The 21,191-nt window shown below is 44.3% G+C and overlaps 1 pseudogene; it reads right to left on the bottom strand.

Annotated features, from left to right (window-relative positions):
* Positions 1-1,007: 1,007 nt before the first annotated feature.
* LOC102418617 lies at positions 1,008-19,369 on the bottom strand (annotated as a pseudogene).
* Between the last annotated feature and the right edge of the window lie 1,822 nt (positions 19,370-21,191).

Below are 21,191 nucleotides of genomic sequence, written 5' to 3'. Positions count from 1 at the left end.
ATTTTAAAGTTATAGTTGACATACAATATTATGTTAGTTTCTGGTATACAACATAGTGATTAGGTGTTTATAGATCTTATATAGTGATCACCATGATAAGTCTGGTAGCCATCTGTGACCATATATAGTTATTACGATATTATGGACTCTGTTTCCTATGCTGTTCATCATATCCCTTTGACTTATTTGGATTATTCTATAACCAGCAATTTATACCTTTTATTCCCCTTTATCTTTTTTGCCCATCCTCCTACGCACTTTGACATGGCAACCATCAGCTCTGCATCTATGAGTTTGTTTCTGTTTGTTCATTTGCTTTGTTTCTTAGAATGGGCAGTGAATCCCATTCTTAGCCACAAAGGAGAGGCCTAAGAGGGCAGGCACTGTGTTGCTTAACAACAAGGCTTGCAGCTGCTCAAGTGATTAATTGGGAAAATGAAAGAAACATGCTGGTGTTTGTAACCTCAGCTGGTGATGTGGATCAGGCAGATTCGGGCATTATCTCATCATTCCAAAAGTAGCACTATGACAGAGCATGGCAGGTGCGATCCACACTGGTACCCGGAGATATTCAGGGAGGGATTTTCTAATTATAAAAGTAATGCAGGCTCTTTGTACCAACAGTGGAAAGCACAGCAAAGTCTAAAGAAGAAATTACCGGAATTCCCTTCTATGGAACATTGTGATGCATTTAAACGTGGCCTTTATCCTTTGTGCAAGCACACGTCCACGCTCACACTTCTTGACTTTTATTTTTCTTCTTTTTCTTTTTTCTTTTCTGCCAACACTGGACAGTTTATTGACAGTTTATTGTGAAAAGCCATGGTGTGGGAGGGGGGGGCTGGGATGGACAGGACCAGGGCCCATCTCGGGGGATTTAGCTGGACATCAGGCATTCCTCCGTGTAGGTTTAGAGGCAACACCTTCATAGATAAACCCCCCAGATGGCCGGGTGGGTTGGGTGGGGGTGCCCTAGGCACTGTTGGGCCCCTTGAGCAGCAGGGCTTCTATGCGGGCTCGATGTCAATGGTGGGAAAGCAGTGGCTGTATCTGGGCACAGGCACGCCGTTCAAGCCCACCAGGAGCTTCTTGAAGTTCCAGGCCACGTCATTGTGGCACACACACCGGAGACCAGGTGATGAGCTTGGAGTCTGTCATGAGCGCAGTGGCGTCGTCACTGGGTGCGGGCAGAGCTTCCTGCAGGAAGACAAAGGGGGGGTGCACCTGTGCGCCATTCACCTCGCACGTCTCAAAGAGCGTGAAGTTGGGCTCGAACCCGCCACCAGGCCTGACATACTGGTACTTGAGGGAGTTCAGGATCTCTTCGTTCTTGGTGTTCTCCTGATGCCCGAACTGGTTGCAGGGGAAGCCGAGCATGACCAGGCCCCGCAACCCAAGTCGCTGCTGCAGCTCGTTCATTTGGGTGTAGTCCAGTGGTTCTCAACCTTCCTAATGCTGTGACCCTTTAATAATAGTTCCTCATGTTGTGGTGACCCCCAACCATAAAATTATTTTCATTGCTACTTCATAACTGTAATTTTGCTACTGTTATGAATCATAATGTAAATATCTTATATGCAGGATGTATTTTCATTGTTAAAGATTGAACATAATTAAAGCATAGTGATTAATCACAAAAACAATATGTAATTATCTATGTGTTTTCTGATGGTCTTAGGCGACCCCTGTGAAAGGGTCGTTCGACCCCCAAAGGGGTCGCGACCCACAGGTTGGCGACCCACAGGTTGAGAACCGCTGGTATAGTCGGACCCCTTGTGCCTCAGAGCCAGGCCGTGTTCTCGATGAGCAGCACCTGGCCCCTCAGGGAGCCCAGATTCATGGGCTCCCCGCCACCCAGCAGGCACAGAGCTGAGCACACACATGGCGTGGGGATTGCAGAAGAATAGGGAGTCCTGGGGACAGGAACACCTGTTTTTTCCCACTGAGGAAGCGGGTGGGAGCTGGGATTATGGTGTGCAGGACGAAGAACAAACATTTTGTTTAATAGATAGTAGGCTGTGGGGTAACTTTCACTTTTTAAGAAACGAGAAGAGAGAGGACCCAAGGAGGCCAGGGAAGGCCATTCATGGACTGCGGAGAGCAAAGTGCGGCCCTCTGCCCAGGCCCCTTTGTTTCTCACTCAGAATTTTCTCTGTGGTGACCTGTCCTCAGGGGAGCACAGTGACCTCTGCACAAGATTGTCTTGTTCTTCAGGATGAGCCAGTGGTCAAGGTCTCCTGACAGGCCTTAGAGGGATGGTCAGCACTCAGAGTGGGGATCACCTGGGTCCCTTCCTGCTGATTGAGGCCCCAGAAGCCTTGGAGGAGAAGGAGGAAGAAAGGGATGGTAGGAGGAGAGAAAAGGAGGAAGGGGAGAAAGGAATAACAATACTGGAAGAGGCAGAGCATGGTAGTCCCCTGATGGATGGGTTCCAGCCCCACACCCAGCCCTGCTCTCCTGGGTCTGCATTTCTGGGCCAACAGCGTGTTAGTGAAACACACACAGGGATCAACTTCTGCTTCTGCTTCTTACTGGTTGCGACTTTGGAAAGGTCTTTACATTTCTGGAGACTCTGTTTCCTTTTGTGTTTCATGGACGATGGATAAGGCCATCACAGCAGCTACCTGGGTGCAGGGTGGTGGTAGGAACCGGACACCGGACCCTCCCAGGGGCTGGGTAGGGATGCCTGATGAGAGGCTTGAAAATGTGCCTTTGCTTCACTCAGAATTTGGCAGGGTGGTCTGTGCTTGCCTAGTTCTTCACCCAGAGTGAGCTCATTCTGTCTTCAGACATGACGGGCATAAATCAATTGGGGAGGGGGATGCAGTTGTCTATTGCTGTCAATACGTGCAAGTCTGGTGAAGGAGAGAAGCAACACCTGCTCTCCACATCCTCTCAGTTCCTGCAGCCATAAGGCAAGAGCCGGAGAGATGGGATTGATGAACAGGAATGCAGTTGGGCTCCAGGAGCTTCCAGACCAGCCTTAGATTGTCTCTCTCTCTCCCTTCATCTTGTGGTATGGCTCCTTTTTTTTGTATATATGCTTCATTTTCTTCCTGCAAAGTGGCTTTCTTCATGGTCTAAAACATGGCAGCCAGCCTTTTGAAAGTTATGTTACAGCCTCTGTGACCAGAGGAGGGATGACTTGATTGCTTCTCTGGTCAGAATTCCAAAACTCCCAGGGAAGGGTCTCATTGGATGAACAGGAATTAGACAGCCACACCTTGACCAATCACCTGCAATCACGTAAGAACTCTGCACCTCCCATAACTCTAGGATCCATATGAATGGCTAAGGGGATGGGGATTTAGAATAAGGGGTGCTAGTTGGCATGACGGAAAGGCTGGAGCCTCTAGAAACAGGTGGGCAGTGAGAAGCCCCTAGAAGCCCCTGAACAAAGGACATGATGAGCAGGGATGACTGATAGTCTTAAGCTGTTTGCTTTGCTGGGATGTCCCACTACTCTGTCTCCCAACCATACTGCAAAGCCCACCACATGTTTTTAATGCCTGTCTTAGTGATTTGGGTGAAATAAAAGGGTCTGATCTTATGTCTGGACTGGTGCCCAGCAGAATGGGGAGAGAAGCTGCAGGTGGTGAGTGGCTTTGCATGAACTCACGGGGAATTTTTAAAAATCTTGAAAAGACTGTAGGATTTTTCCATAGAATGAGAGGAAATCCTTGAGCCAATGTTAGGTAAACATCAGTGGACTGGGGACTTGAGCTGACATTCGTGTTAGTGTGAAAAATGGGGTAGACACTATATCACAAATAAGAATTGATGTAACGCACAGGGTTTAGTGTTCAATAAATATGCAGTAAACAATCATTCCTCCTCCCTCACCCACCCCATTCCCAGTTTTCAGGGACATGACTTTGAATGCTTCCCAGGATTTACTTTTATGTGAAAGAAAATATTTTTGAAAGGATAGGGTTTGGAAAACAGACCTAGCTTTTCATCCATTTTTGACTCTTAACTATCTGACTAGAATTCTGCAATTTAACCTCTCCAACACCAGTCTCTGCATCTTTATGGTGGGAGTGATGATGCCCACATCAAGGTGTGGGTGTAACAGCTGAGAGAAGGCATGTGAAGCAGCCTGTGCCTGATGCCCACCGTGGTGATTCCACCCCCTCCTGTGCTTCTTTCTCATTCCCTCAGTTTCATTACAAGCAGCTGAGGGCGTTTTAGCTTTCTAAGGTACTCTAGTATTTGCAAAGGTTTTCTTAGCCCATATTTTCCATTTGAGTCTCATAATAATGATCTTGTGAGGAAGGGTGAGCAGAGTCTCATCTCTCCCACTTTAAGGAGGAGCTGACTGAGGTGTGCTTAGCATAGAGCCTGGCAGGTGCCAGATGCTTCATGTCTGGTGAGTGGATATTGAATGAGAACTACATGTGTAGGTGCTGCATGGCTGCTTAGACAGAGAGTAACTCAGCACAAGTTACACTGTGGCCACAGTCGACTGGGACCTTAAAAGAAGAATCAGGAAGGTCCGTGGAGTTCCCATCATGTACATTTCTAACTATAGGTACAACATTGTGCAGATACCAGATGACTGTGGAGCCCTTCAGTTCTAATTCTTAAATGACAAAGTTTCTCCGCTTTCCTTCAACCAACTTTCTCTGTTGCCAACTTACTAAACATGCTACAGCATGAATTATTATTTCAAGCACCCATTTACTCTGTTAAGAGCTGAATATGATTAAATACACTCGCTGTTTGATATTGTTTTAGAAAAAAGAGACTCCAGAGAGCTTTTTGCTTCTTCTGCCACATGAGGACACAATGAGAAATGGTCATCTATGAACCAGGAAGCAGGTTCTCACCAGCTACCAAATCTACTGGCCCCTCGATCTGCCCAGCCTGCAGAACTGTGAGAAATAAATGTTGGTTGTTTAAGCCCTCAATCTATGGCAGTTTGATATGGCAGCCCAAACAGGCTAAGGCACCAGTCTTGGATAATTGCTTTATGACTTTTGAAAAAGGATTTCTTGTAGAAATTTAGAATGACACATATGGAAGGGACCTTGGGGAATATCTAGTTTCATGGGTACACATTTTAAAGCCCGAGAACACTGTGTTCAAATGAGAACTCACCACAGACAGCCAATTTATAAAGGAGATAAATTGAATCTACCTCCAATTCACTGAAATGTTCATTGACTTTGAATCTCTTCCAGGTCTCAATCACAGCTTCATGGCTCCCCCTCTGAGAACCTTCTTTAAACATCCTATCTGAACAGCTCCCCAATGTCCTATGTCACTTCACCCTGTTTGTTTCCTTCATGGCATTTGTCACAATTTGCAATTATTTATCTGTTTACCTTTTTATTGTCTGCCTCTATCCCTAGATTGTGTGCCCATTTGGACAGGGACCAGATGCATCTTGGTTACTGAAACCTACTTAAAGCAACATATACTTGTTGAATTGATAATAATGGATGAAGTCCAGCCAGGAGGTTGCTTTCTGGCTTTGGTGTGTTATAGCCGTCCTATCAGTGGCTGTAGATGCTACTGTTCTTGGTTGCCCAGCAACTGTTCTTATTTAGTCTAGAAACACACCCGGGAGGGAGTGGGTGAAGCATGTTGACCTGGCTGGGCAGACGATGGTTCTCCCCGCATGGCCTCAGATGTGACCCAGGAATGGGCATGTGACCCAAGCCTGATCAACCAGAGTGCTTCCCCAAGGTTCTGCTAACTGAGGCTGGCAACACAGACTTTTTTCCCTCACTAGTCATGAGGCTGTAAGGATGCTGGCTTGGAGCTGCTGGGAAAGCTGGCCCAAGAAAACGAAGCCAGAGAGGCAGAGGTATGAGGCAGAGAGTGGGGGAGTCCTGATGGTGTTGGGAGCCCTGGGTCCAGGCATTCAGGCCAGGTACCCTGCCTTTCCTGGCCACGCCTGTCATGTTTTGGTTTTCTTTCACTGGCAATGGTGAATAACGAGCCTAAGTTTTCTCACCCGTCAAATCTGGTTAATGGTGTTCAACCAGGTTGATTGAGGGAGTTCTTGCGAGGCTCAAAGGAGAGAATGTCTACAGAAGTTCTTTGAGATCTTTCTTTGTGATCAGGGGACTGTGCATTTTCTACTTCCGTTCTCCCCAAGGATGATATCTGGAGTTAGCCTGAGCGCCTGGGCTGGGTGACTTAGGAGGTTACCGAGCTGAGTCCAAAGGCCACAGCCCCTGTCCGAGGCAGCTCCCTGAGCATGCTGTGGTCCTGGCATGACCACAGACTGTTAACTCATTACCCCCGACATTTCCCAGCCTTGACACACATACACACGGAAATCGCAAATATCGAGAAGCAAGCTTCTTCAAGGCGAGTGTCAAAACCTTTTATTTTCATTATTTCTTTTGAGCTGCAGGGAGACTTTCTTCTTCATTACCAGTGTCACAGAGCTTATATGCCACGGGGTTTGATCTAAAACTATTTAACGTGAAAGCAGCTGCTTTTGCTAAGCAGCCTCACCCCAGGTACCCTGAGAAGTGGGTAATGAATGCAAAGGGTTCGACCAGGGCTCTGCTGGTGGAAGATGCCCTGCCGGCTGCAGCAACAACCAGCTGCCTAGTCTGCTCCTCACTTCTCCAGTTCATCTGTCCTGTCTCCCAGCCATTCTGAGCATCTGGGACCTCAGTGTCCACATGAACTTGAATTTTTTCTTTCATTGTTACATGTGTTGAAGCCTTCACTGTCTCTTCACTTCTTTACTGTGACTGCTTCCCTCCCAGTGGCTCAGGAGTGCTTGGCGCCTCCCAGCTACCTGGTGCCTCACATTTTCTGAGCCCCAGTTCCCTAATTCATTGGTCTCAGAAGCCTCCTGTCATAGTTGAACACAAATGTACAGTGAAAGTCATTCTGCCACTCTCCAGTTTCTCATCCAGCCTCTTTATTTCTCATAGCACCCCATCCTGCTGCCCCAATTCCAGGCTCTGACCTTCAGACATATCTTGACCCTTCTATTTAACTTGCTCTACAGACCCAGGCAGCTGTCCGTTTTAGCGATTTGTTGATTGATTGTTTCATCCAACCCAATAACCAACGACTCTGACAGGCTCTGCGTAAGTGGCAAGGAGACAGAAAATAGAGCTGCTGTCTCTTGGTCTATTGCTTGGACCACTGAGGCAGAACAGCTGCACCCCTACCCCAAGGCCAGATTAAAGCTCCCTAAACTGTTTTTTTTGTGTGTGTGTGCACTTCACTCCTCTGGCAAAAATCCATCATAGCTCTGCCTTGTCCATAGAGTGAAGTCCAACTTTAGACTAGAGCTGTGCTGTCCAGGTGTAGCATTTAATGGCCACATGTAGCGGTTGAGCACCCAAAAAGCGTCAGACTGGATTGAGATGTATGATAAGTATATGATAATTACAGAATTTTAAAGAAAAAAATATGAAATGCCTCATTCGGTTTTTAATTAATTACATGTTGACATTATAAACATGTTGGATATACTGGGTTAAATAAAATATTATTAACATCAATTTTTACTTAATTTTTTAATGGGGCTAAAAGAAAATCTAAAATTAATACGTGGCTTGCATTATATTCCTATTTTCAGCACTGGTCTGGACACATTATCTTATATTTTCCTTATGATAGGCTGATATGGTTTGTATTATGAAACTATGTTACTGAGGAAGAATTGGAGGTTCAGAGAGGTACGAGGGGCTAGATAAATGGATGGGAAGGTCAGCACCATGAACTAAAGCCTCAGGAGAGTCCTGCAGTAGGGTCACATTCCTGACTCCTGCCTGCCGTTGTCCTGTTGCCTCCCTCCTGCCATTCCCCAGGGAATAAGATATGGAAGAGGGGCAATAAAATCATGAAATCCCTGACTGAACAGACCTGATACAATGCTGGCAAGCCTGCTTCTGTTAACTGGCAGATGCCCTATGAGGAATGGCCAGCAGACGCCTGGTGGATGTGAGTGGGGCAGCAGTGGCATCTGCCAGTAGTCAACTACCTCTGGTGTTGGGAGCATATCTGATAGAGGTCTGGTCAAGGTAACTTTTCAGGGAGCTGGAGTTCCTGTATGAGCAGGCTGGGGGTGATGGGAGCTGTGAAGGTGTAGTAATTTCTGTTCATTTGGCTCTATCTGGCCCCAGGGGCCAGAGCATTTGGTGATTTTGAGTTTTCTGCACTAGAGCACCCTCAGTTGTTTATTGATATCCAGGGGCTGATGGGAAGGGATCTGTGGCATGACTCTGTGTGTGGCTAATTTCCTCTAGAAATCCAAGGAGGAATTCCTGATTTCGGTGGACCACGGTGGCTCCAGGATTTGCTCAGGGAGCCTTTCAAGGCTGTTTCCCTTTCCTCTGATTTTAGGGCAGCTTCTCAGATTTGACTGATCTGTGTTCAAAAACTGCCTATTCAGAACTAATCTTCAAATTTGCCTCTGTTCTCTTTGTTGAGGAGGCTCCCGTTCAATCTCTTACACACCCACCTACACACTCCAAATACTTTGACTCATCTATAGGGCCTAATGGAGAGATGACAATGCTGATTATAGCCATTCTTCGTTAGTCAGTCTCTGTACTGGAAAAATTTAGAGCAGATGGAAATCTCTGAGCTACTCTGGTCTTATATTTATGTTGTACAGACGGGGGAACTTAGGTTCAGGGAGGGGATGTGACTTGTATCAGGGAGAGCTCCTAGCAGTGAAGCTGGGCCCAGGGCTCAGATCAGTGTTTGTTGTGTCCCTATGTAGGCACTTGGCTCATGGAGGGATATCTTGGTGGCCTCTGAGGTGCAGTAGTGAGTCCTGTGCCTGCATTCCATTTGACCCTTGTCACCCAGGCAAGCAGCACTGTGGCATGGGAAAGGCTCTAACCTGGTCATCAGGAGAGCTTGGCTCCTGACCTTTCTCTCTCCATCTTACCAGGCTGGGTGGCCTTGGGTGCACTGTCTGAATAGCCCTGTACTTTTGCTACAACGCACTGAGGTCTGACATGATGCCTCTTGAGGGTAAAATACAAATACAAATGATCCAAAGCCTTCATGCATTAATCAATACATGGTGTCTTAGTCATTGTGGGTGACTATAACAAAGTACCATACAATGGGTTGCTTAACAACAAACACTTATTTCTCACAGTCTGGAGACCTCTAGATAAGTCCAAGATCAAGGTGCTGGCAGATTTGGTTCCTGATGAGAGCCCTCTTCCTGGTCTGCAGACAGCTGTCCTCACCTGGTGGAGAGAGTGAGAGCTCTGGTCTCTCTTCTTCTTATAAAGGTGCTAATGCCATCATGGGGCTCTACCCTCATAACCTCATTTAAGTCTAATTACCTTGCAAAAGCACCACCTCCAAATACCTTTCCATTGATTAGATTTCAACTTGTGCATTTTGGGGGTCCCAGACATTCAGTTTATAACACATGCATTCATCAGGCGATTGCTAAGACCCACTGTGTGCTCAGCACTAGGAATATACAGGTGAAAGACATGCTTCCTCTCCTCAGGGAGTTTCCAGATGAGCAGTTGAGAGCCATGGGTACAGCATCATTGAACTTGGCCCAATTTGTGAGTTTCTTGAGCTCAGCTTGGGGACAGGGTAGAAGGCATTGTCATGCCTCTAGTCACGAGATCTGCAGGGCAAGAGACAGAGACTCAGAAACCCTCTCCCCTTGCCTGTTGGCCAAGGCACCTGAAATGTACTGGTAATGATTTAATGATGTCCAATGTATCTATCTCTTCTTCGTTGTTTGTGCTTTTGTTGTCTTTTCCAAGAAACCATTGCATTATCTAAGGTCATAAAGATTTATGTCTCTGTTTTTTTCTAAAACTTTTAATAGCTGTAGCTTTTACATTTAGGTATGTGATACATTCTAATTTTTGTATGTGATGTGAAGTAAAATAACTAACTTTGAAATATTTCTTTGATCTATTTTCCTCTTTAAAAATTCATTTCAGCTTCTTATCTTTGATAATGTCACTTTTTTTACTCTCTTCAAATTTAGATTTTTATTTTTAAGTTATTTAATTAACTTAAAATAGCTTTGAATCAGCTTTAATTAAGATGCTTAATTCATTCACTTTGATTTTTATGTTCTATTTGTATAATAATTTAACTATTTGAATTTTTTTCTGAGGAGTATTTTAGTTCTATTCCATAGGTGCTGATATGTAAATATTTTATACATTTTGTTTTTTAGAAATTATAAAAATGTAGTTTTTATTTGTTTTTTGAACCAGGGATTAAGAATAAAAAATTTTGTTAAATCTCTTTTCTGTTACTGTTCTTAATTTCTCATTTTATATTGTGACCAGAGTATTGTCTGTGTTAGAATCTAGTGCTCCCTTTGTGTGTGACCTAAATGATTGTTGGTTTTCATGTTTATGGCAAGGGCATTTCAGGATATAGTGCTCATCATATATCAATCGGGTCTACTGAGTATTTAGGTTATTTAGGTCATTTATATGCTGATTTAATACTTTTATCTACTTGATCTATCATAGATGGAGAGAGGAATTAAAATCTCCCTACCACCAGTCGTTTTTTAAAACCCATTTCTCCTTGAAGGTGCTATAATTACTGTTTTTTGACTCTTGCTTCTAATGTCTCTTGTTGCATAGATATTCATAACTATTATGTATTCAATGTAAGTTGCACCCTTTGGCCTTATAAACAGTGCCTTTCTTTGTATCATTTAATGCCTTATGCCCTGAATTTAACCTTGTCTGATACTTACATTATGCATTATGCCCTCTGCTTCTTTGTTTGTTTGCATTTTCCTGTTTTACCTTTGCCCTTCCTTTTATTTTCAACTTTTCTGAATCACTGTGTTTTTTGTGTATCTTTTATATATAACTTAGGGCTTTTGCTTTGTGATTTATCTGAAATATATTTTTAAATAGATAAGTTAAGCCCATTTATTTGATCCAGATATATTTGATCTTAGTATGTCATTTTATTTTATGCAATGTTTCTCTTTTACTGTTTATCAGCATGTTGTTACAAAACGAGTTTTCTTTGCTTTTAAAACAATTGCAGTTTTGATATTTGGCAGGATTTATATTTTTGTTCTCATGACTACCTTTATAATTATAACTTTACATAAAATTGTTAGTGCTCTATTTCTCTAGACAGGATTAATTAATTATTTTGTATGAATAACGATGAAATTGATATGTTTCATTTTCCTACCCTCTCTCTCACCCCACACTTTTAGTTAATGTTAGTGTTCTCCACCGTCTTGTTAAAGATGTTGACTCCTTACTTGGTTTGTCAGTTTTGAATCATATCTTTGACTCCCACTATTACAAATGCAACAACCTGCAAGCTACTCTACTTTTTATATTGTCTACTCCTTACCCGTTCCATTTTTATTACTTTATACATTGTCCAACTATATATCATTTACATTCTACCTGTCACCTCAATCTTCAGCTTTGCTTAATGTTTTAATTAATTACTTTTACTTTTTAAGGTGTAATGGACATATAGCAATATATTAATTTCAGATGTATAACATAATGACTTGTTATTTGTATATGTAGAAAACTGATCACCACAATAAGTCTAGTTAACACCGGATGTTCCTTAACTTTGCAGTTGTGGTATATAGTGCCCTTCACCCATCTTTTTGCTACAATTCGTCTCCTCTGTTATCTCTTGGTGGATGAATATTTAACCTTTTGTAAATTCCTCAAGAAAGATTCATGGGACAAGATTACACAAATTCAGAGATTTAACAACTGTTAACTTTGTTTGCTTTTGGAAGGACATTCTTTGCTGGATAGAAAAGCCTTAGCTCTCTTTCTTGTAGTTGTTTAAGTACATCGTCTTCCTGTTTTCCATGTTGCCCTGGAGAAGTCTGAGGCCTGTCTGAATTTCCCCCCTATTTAGGGCTTATCTCTTTGCCTGGGTGCCCAGAAGATTCTTTCCCTTCCTTTATCTCGCCCTCCCTTGTCTTCCCTTCTGCTTTCCCTGCTGCTCCTCTCCCTTCTTTGTCTTCCTGTTTCTCTCTCCAGCCTTGCATTGTATGTCTCATGGCTGCTGTTCCGATTCAGTTTTCCCTGGTTCATGATATGTCCTTACTGAGTAGAATCAAGTCTTCCTTTGTTTATTCAGCATCATTGCTCCTGTTTCCTTGCTTATTGACGTTGATTTTGTGTGTGTTGGCTCTCCTTTGCTTGTTGTGGCTAATATTTTCTCTCTAGTCCCCTTGAATTCTACCTTTATTTCATGTAATCTTGGTTGCATTTCTTTCTTTTTTAAAAATATTTTTTATTGATTTCAGAGAGGAAGAAAGAGATAGAAACATCAATGAAGAGAGAGAATCATTGATTGACTGCCTCCTGCACGCCCCCCACTGGGGATCGAGCCCGCAACCTGGACATGTGCCCTTAACCGGAATCGAACCCGGGACCCTTTAGTCCGCAGGCCGATGCTCTATCCACTGAGCCAAACCAGCTAGGACTGTTGCATTTCTTGTATCTGCCCTTTATATCCTTTAATGTCTTTTCTGCAGTGTATAATCTCTTATAAACTTTCCAATTTTGTCTTTGTTTTTCTGATGGCTTTTAAACTGTTTTGTCAATTACTTTCTATAGTTCTGCTAACTCGCAGCTCACATCCTCCTATTTTCTTGCTACAACTTCCCTGAATTCCGGCATTTCTATTTAAAGAGGTAGTTGCTTTATTAATTTTTAAAAAGTCATGTGAAATATTTACATACTTTTTTTTTTTTTTGCTTCATAGCAACATTTTTTTTTTTTGGATGATGTTCATCTGTTGGTAAATTTTGCTACTCTATTCAAACTTTTACCTTACAGTAACTTTGTATAGATGCTATGCCAGTTCACCTTGAAAAATTACTTATTAAATGTGTTGAGTTTTTTAGTACTAGCTATTTACATAAGGTTTCTGATGCAATACTTCACAAATCAAAACTTTCTCTTTCTTTGCTGTTTCCCCAAAAGACTGATTGCTAGAAATACGGTTTGACTGTGCTATTCTTTGTGTGGCCTTACCTCTTCTGTTTCTACAAACTCCGTGGGGACTCCTCCTGTGATTTCTGCTTTCCTCACTTCCTGCACCCTGCTGCAAATAGGGTATGTAGCTTACATACTTCATGGTGAGTTGCGTGCCTCTGGGAGTTATTTCTGCTGGCACTTTTAAGATGTGCCATCAAGTTCTCTTTCAACTCAATTTTTCTTCTTTCCTCTTTTTTTCCCCATGTGGTTTCTGTCTGATTTCAGTTATTTTTGTCCACCCCATAAGCCTATTTTGGAGTGTGCAGATTATAATTGGCTTCTAGTTTCAATGAAAATGGAAGTTGTGGATATTTTTCAATTCTCGTTGCTCCTTTCACTTGATTTTTATGAAGAGGATGGACACATGAGCTGAACTATGCTGCCATGTTCATACAAGAAGCTCCTAAGATGATTTTAAGGTTATTTATCATTAAGGGTTTTTCTTGTGAAACACTGAAGAACTGTGGTTTGAAAGTCCTTGGAAGACTGCCCCCCACCCCAGACTTAATAATAAATGCGATTACAGATTTTTAAAAACACTCATGACTTTGGCTATCTGTAAAGTAAAGGAATAATGCATTATTTTAGGTAAATCTGAGTTAAAACTTTAAGCACTAATCTTTTCTACTTGAATCTTTTAGGAAGGAAATCTTTCTAAACACTAACATATTTCTTGCTTTTTTTGGGAGCTGGAAGAACGTACTCTGTGTGGACGATTGGATACGAGGGGTTATTATGATATTTTGTGCTAAAACATGGCTATTTTATTAAAGGAGTGAAGGTGTTGCCTTCCATAAGAAGGGGCTCTGAAGTTTATGTTTGAGTGTTTTTGTCAAACATAGTTTTCCCCCTTTTATCCTGTGAGTACATTTTCTTTATGGGGTCCTTTCTTGCTGCTGCAGTATATAGTATTTGCCTATCCTCTTTGAATTTGATGGAGGCTCATGATTCAGACAACAAAGATTGCTGGAATTACATATGGAGTAAAAGTGAGTATACTTTGGGCATGATCCGAGGGACTCTCCCATGAATAAAGTGACACTCACTGCCCAGACTGCTTCAGTTGCCTGGGAATCTGTTGTTTCTTGGATCTCAGCAGCCCCATCTCTCTTTGAGGCACTCCACCTAGAAGAAGAGAATTCATGAGGGACCACCTCATCAAATGGCGGGTGGAAAAGTGAATAATGCAATACAGCTAGATGGACAGGTGCTGTAGGCTCCACAGAGCCTGTTAACCAGATTACGCCGGCTGGGTTGTGCGTGTAGTCACTAGTGAGGTCAAAGTCAGCTTGCTGACATTTAGCAGGGACATATCACAAAAGGGAAAGGAGGTTGAATAGTTACATTTCTGACACATGAGGTGTTTTCCTGGTTTTGATCACATATACGCTTAATGATATTATTGTGATGAACATTGTAACTCTAGTTTAAAATTCCATCATATTGTCTCCTCCCCTTGGAAATACTATGGAAAGGCCCAAAGAAAACATTTGCAGTAGCATTCTACTGCCTTGCAGAGAGGGGCGTTTTGTGTTCTCAGTGCCCAGTTGTCCCAGCGTCTGGGGGAGGCACGGGCGTTTGCTATACAGGCCAAGTACACAAAGAAGGTTCTAACATTGTTAAGTGCAAGCTGCAAGATTCTAAGATTAATTGTGCTTCACTCTCCGGTGAGATTAGTGTATTATAAATCATAGAGGCATAGCCCATCAATCTGGAGTCTGGATCCAGGGAACATGATAACCCCTGACTCAGCAGAAACGTACCTTCCATCTATTACGGCTTCTCTCCTGGAGTAAACCGTGTGCTCCTCAGAAAGGACCAGGGCAACACACAGCATTTTAAAGACATCTGTGAGATAACGTCCCATCTCTTACAACAGGGAAGCCATTTTTATGCTCCTTGGTTTTATTCTATAATAACTTTAAATAGGACAGGTTTAAAAAACTATTTTCTGGGTACTTAATTTTGTTTAGCCCTGGGGTAAGTTCTCTGAGGGAGTCAAAAGAAAGAAAATATATGATCTCTACCCTTGATAAGCCTATGGTTTAGTTGGGGACAAAAGCCACATTAATTCTAATTATGTGATGTTGATGCTAATTGCTTTTGTTTATCTACTACTTACTATGTGCATACTGATAGAATACACTAAGAAATCACTCAGAACATATTTCGAAATAAACAATTAGAGGTCAGAGAAGAGAGAACTGTATTGGCTGGATCAGTCTGGAAGTTCCCTCTAGGGCTGGGCCTTGTTGGTGGGAAGGCTTTAGTGAGGCGAGACAGGCTGCATTTCCCAGTGTGAGGGTAGAGATTGCAGGAGAGAAATGAGGTTAGATAGGCAGTGGAGGAACCTGGAGGCGCATGCAGGTGGCCAGCAGAACCATAAAACGTGCAAGGGTATCTTGCTCTGTACCTTTGCTTTCAGAATCAATTCCGTTCCACTTTGGGGCACCCTGCCTAGAGGAGGAGAATTCCCCATAGGAACATCTCATTAGAATGGCAGGTGGAAAACTGAAGGCAGTACAGCCAGCCAGGCAGGTGCTGTGGCTGCATGGAGGACATTTGACCAGATTACGCCCGCTTGTGTGTGTAGGCACTGAGGGAGCCAAAGTTAGTTTGCTGACATTTGGCAAGAGTGTAAAATAATCTTTCCTCTCCTTCTTCCTCTCTCCTCTCTTCTTTCTCCCTTCACCTTTGTCCTTCCCTCCTTCCTTTATTATTATGAAATATTTCAAGCTTAACACCCCCCTCCTTTCAGTTCATCCTCTTCCTCGATGCCAAGCTCAGTTCCCTTAGCTACAACTTCATGGCCACACAATGCTCATTCAACTTCATTCATCTATTCATTCAACAACTATTCACTGGGGATTCCATATGTATCTTCAGAAAATATACAATCTTATAAGGAAGACAGTGAAGACACAATTATAACATGATGTGATAAGTACCTTGGAATGAGAAACATAGAATACTATGGGAGCAGATAGCAAGAGCACTTAATCTTATTGAGGGGAGGAGGGGGTCAGAAAAGCTGAGACCTAAAGGTGTGACTGGAGATGTTCAAACCCTCCCTAAGGCTGTTGAGAGGTACCTCACCTGACCTTAGGGTGCTGGGTTGCCTTTGGCTGCCATCATATAGAGGATATCAATTTATCTATTCAATCAACAATGATTGAATAGATATTTTTTGAGCAGGTCTCCGGTCTAAACAGTGTTCCAGGCTCTGTAAACCAAATGAGCAAATCACCTGATCTCACAGAGCATACATTCTATAGGGATGAGTGGACAATGAATAAATAAATAAAAATAGATAATATATTAGGTGTGATTGAAAAAAATGAAAGTAAGATATTAGAGTGTGTGTTCTTGTATGTGTGTGTGCATGTGATTTTAAATAGGGTGGTGTGGGCCTCTCGGTTAAGGTGATACTTGAGTGAGAACTGATGAATTAAAGGAATTTTTCATGTGGCTTTCTGGGTGGCAGGTTGAGGGGGAACATTTTAGGCAGAAGGAACAACTAGAGCAAAGTCTCCCTGGAGGACGTATGCTAGGAGTGTTTGGGAACTATAGAAAGGCCAGGTGCCTAGAGCTCTAGGAAGACAGAAGTGATGGGTGAGGTTGTAGAGGTATCTGCGGGCTTGATAAAGTCATTCTTGTCTCACACAAGATTTGCATTTAAGAGGATCTCTTTGTCTGTGGTGTGGAGGTCTGATATGGGCAAGAGTGGGTGCGGAGAGACCGATTAGGAGACTTTTGCAATGGTCCAGGCAACGTAGCTTGTCACGTTGAGAGAGGGAGAGATGGTTGGATTCTGAGGATACTTAAAGATAGAACGGCCAGGTTTGCTGATGATTAGGTGGGGGTGTGAGAGGAGAAAGGGATCAATGATGACTCAAAGGATTTTGTTAAATCAGATTTGCCACTGACTGAGTTGGAAAGACTGAAAGAAGAACAGTTTCTGAGAAGCAAAGATAGAAGTTTATTATGTCTGGCAATCATCCACCTGGAGATTTTGTGTAGGCAGATCATTACATAATAAGTAAGGATGCAAGGGAGAGTTTGGGGAGTTGTCATTTAAAGCCACGAGACAGGTTGAGACCACCAATTGGGTAAGCCTGCAGAGAAAAGAAATGGGGTCTGACCTTTTGGGGAGCTCTATTATTTAGAGGTTGGGGAGATAAGAAAGATTTAGCGAAGGAGATGGAGCAGCCGGTGAGGTGGAGACAAGAAGTGTGTGCTGCCTGTAATCCAAGTAAAAAGGGGGTTTCAGAGGGACTAGCCAGCTCTGTTAGATGCTGCGGAGAGGGCAATGGAGATGAGGCCTAGAGGTCATTGTGGACCCACCACAGCAGATGTGGAGGAGTAGTGGGGCAAAGGCCTGACAGAGTGGGCTTAAGAGAGTGTGAGCAGAGGAAAGTGGGGATAGCCATTAGAGTCACTTCTTCTATGGAGTTTTGCTGCAAAAGGTGGGGCAGGTAAGTGAAGCTCCAGCTGGTGGAGGAAGTGGGGTGAAGAGAGGATATTTCCAAGTGGGTGAGGAGCAGCGTGTTTGTGTGCTGATGGGAATGATCCAGTAGACAAGGGAAATGATGATGAAGGGCAGAGTGATAACTGCAGGAGTGATGTCCTTGAGCAGGCGAGAGAGCGTGGGATCCAGTAACCAAGTGGACAGGAGGGGGGCAGCTCATTCCTGCAGAAGGCGGGAAGGTGGGTGGGGGCCTGGGGAGTGGGTGATGCAGAAATTCTTTTCTGATGTTTTCTACTTTTTTAGTGAAATGAGACGCTGGGTTTTAAGATGGGCATAAGGATGGGGAGGAGGTGTTGGAGGTGTGAGGAAAGAGGAGGATGTGTGAGGTGGCTGACTAGGAGAATGGGGGAGCATGGACTGGGATATGAGACGTGACTGTGGGGCAGCACTAAGGGCCCCCTTTATAGAAGTGGTCAGGAATTTAAAAAGAACCCAGTCAGAATGGTTCAGGGAAACGTTTAACCAGGTAAATCAGATCTTGGGCTTATTAAACCCTTGCATTTTTGAAGTAGGATTCTCAAGATGGTACTAAAGCCCATTGCTGTCAGCCTCATGGAGGCTGGGCTATACACTCAATAGGTGACCTGCAGCCGGGGCCCCACCAGCAGGTACAGGCTCGGGGGACTTCCTCTGGGCAGACAAGACCTCAGATGATGGCCACATATGGTCACTGCACGATTCATCCTCTCCTTCCTTTAATATTTGTTGGAGGCATGCTGGAAGGTTATAGGAAAGCCATTCGAGCATTGGGAAGTTTGTTAAGATCGACACATAGGATTGGGGGCAGAGATGAGTCAACTGATACACCGAAGCTCATTAGTGCACAAGGAGGTGATCAGGCAGAGAGGAAGGGAAGGAGTCCAGGCAGAGGGACTGCAAGGTCAAAGGCTTGATGGCGGGGAGTTGGGGCGGGGCGCACAGAGGAAAATAGGCAATGGGGAAATGGAAGTTGTTTGGAAATGCTGGATTGTAGGTGCTCCAGGCAGCTGCCTCCACCCTGCCATGCTCACTTCAGCCTCTAGGCCTTCCTTCATGCCGGTTTCTCTGCCAGGAATGCCCTCCATCTCTCAGGGTCACTGGGTTGCACAACTCTAGGAGGTGCCATCAACACTGGGTTTATGTTTCCATCTTGAATCAGCTCAACCTCTGTTCTTCCATGACAGCCTCTGCTTTGGCTCCAAGCTGTGCTTAACTTTCCCTTTTCTGAATTCCTCTTATACCGAGAGGGTAGGATTGCAAGATTTAGCTAACAAAAATATAGGATGCCAGTTAAACATTACATGGGACACACTTACACTAAAAAGTTATTGTTTATCTGAATTTTCAAGTTTAACTAGGTAGCCCACATTTAATCTGGCCACCCAACTAGATAGGGAAACACAGTCAAGCATTCATTCAACAAACCTTCCTAGAGAAGGAATGTGTGAGGCCCTCTACTGGACACAGGACACAGAAGCACCAGGCCTGGACCCCGCCCTCAGGGCCCCAAGGTACCAAACATACTAGTATTTAGGCCATCAGCTAAGTAGGGTCATGGAAAGTACATCACAAAATGCTCAGCTTGGTGAACTCCAGAATATTTCAGTCCTATCTAGAGAAAAGCTATTTTAATTTCAGGATACATGGGCATTTTGTGACTATTTTCACTGAGCACTATAATTTTTAATTTTAATGGTATTTGGGGATAGGAGCCTCATTATCTTTTCATTGCTTTGAACATTTAAAAGTCTTCATCCAGTCTCATCTGCCTGTGAGGAGTTTGTCATTTATTACTATCTTCCTCCTCCTCAGCGTTGATCAGAGCAGCAGCTGCTAGGCAGAGGCAGGACCGCCTGGCCGGGAGCTTGGGTCTCTGCTCCGCCATGTTCTGTGGGATCTTGATAAGTGACTTCATCTCTCTGTGCCACCATTTCCCCAATTCTATAATGAAATATCTACTTTGGTTTCAAGCTTTTTGGTAAAAATTCTCCCCTTTCTCCAGTGCAGGCTAGAGCTGTGGCCCTGCCTTCTTAGACTGAGGAGGGTGTGTGTGGTCTGGTTTAGGGATGACCCCCTTTCCCCAGTGTATCTCATCAGGGGTTTGGGGGTAGGGAAGAGAGATGGGGAGGTGAAGGCTCCCTCTTTAGCCTCCTTCATGTTGGCCATGGGAAGTGTTGCAGACCCCATCCTGCTTCAGGCTCGCTCCAGCCATCGCTGAGGGCCTTTGCTGGTTGTCTCCATGATGGTGCTGTGTGGGGTGTAGGCCCAGTGCTCGAGGTGGCCCCTCCACCTCTAGGGAATCTGCCAGAGGGGCAGCCCTACCACCCTTTGGCTCCTAGAGGTATATCCCAGGGACCCTTTCTCCAGGCTGGGCGTCCTCTCCTGAGGCCCTGGAACCATCTCTTATTCCCATGGAACTAGCCTTTGAATCTGGTGCTGGGTCCTGGCTGTGGAGATGATTTAGGGGAGTGGCCGTGCCCACGTCTCCCACTCATACAGAAGTCCCTTTGTGGGGGTACAATGCTTGGGTCTTGGCTCCAGGCTAGCAGGCATCCCATAGCAGCCTTCCAGGGCTAGGTGTGAGGTGGGCTGAGGGTCCTCCTAAAGCTCTCTCCACCTGTCCCACTCCATCCTGCAAGCCAGTCTCTTCCCTCCTGTTTCCAGGAACTACCACCCTTAGAATTCAGTCAACATCTGGCTTAAGGCTCATGTTTCTCTTTATTGCTCCCCCCCCCCCCCAGGTGAACCAGTCTCAGAGAAAAGAGGGGAAGGAAGAAGTAAGTCTCACAATACAGCCCTTGCTATGTTGGTGCTGATGACCTCCTCTTGCAGGGGTCCACAGGGGTGGGGTATTTGAACATAAATCTCTCAGTCTAATTCATTGCATAGCATGATGTAGCCATGCTCCCCCTCCTTCCCCCTGAACAGAACTCTGACTGCGGGGCAGAGGTCTCACTGAGGGATGCATTCCTGGCATCCCCTTGTGTTTTGGGCTGTCAGCTGTGCTCCTTCTACCGGATCTGGCATCATGCTTGTCACCATTGTCTCTCAACAGCAAACTCTCAAACATTCACTTGGGAGATGGCAAACCCAAGCCATTAAAAAGCAGGCAGATCTTTGTATTTGTGAAAGTTTGCAATTAATATTTTATGGAGAGAGGATTAATAAAACATCATGCAATTAGCTGCTTCCCTTCAGCAATCACATCTCATTAAGGGTGGCAGGAGGCAGGCGACAGGTCCTGAGCCAGCAGCTGGCCTGGTGCTGGCTTATAGGACAGGACTGCTGGTTTACGGGAGGGGAATATTTTCTGGCAAATGGTGTGATAAATGGGGCTGGCTCTCAGCAGGATAGCTTTCTGCAGCCACACCTTTCTCTGTATCTCCAGAATTTCCCCTTTATTTACTCATTTATTGTCTTCTGTGAGCTGGGTGCCATGCTGCATGACGGGAACAGAGCAGTGGTCAGTATCCTCACTTCCAAAGCCCCTGTGGGCTCCTAGCAATGACTTCTGTCTTTCCTTCAGGCCCCTTACCATCTGGCTCCCCCTCACATTCCTTCTGTTACTGGTCACCCACTCTGCTCCATCTCCCCGCTGTGAATACACCAATAGGCTCCTTCCCACTTTGCGCCTTTGATCTCATCCTGTGGTTGGCCCCCTTCCCAAAGCAGTATAAAGGGAACCCCCTCTCCTCCCTGCTTCATGA

Source organism: Myotis lucifugus, unplaced genomic scaffold, assembly GCF_000147115.1.
Source record: "Myotis lucifugus unplaced genomic scaffold, Myoluc2.0 scaffold_8, whole genome shotgun sequence".
Classification (NCBI taxonomy): domain Eukaryota; kingdom Metazoa; phylum Chordata; class Mammalia; order Chiroptera; family Vespertilionidae; genus Myotis; species Myotis lucifugus.
This window is presented reverse-complemented; position numbering and strand designations above follow the sequence as displayed.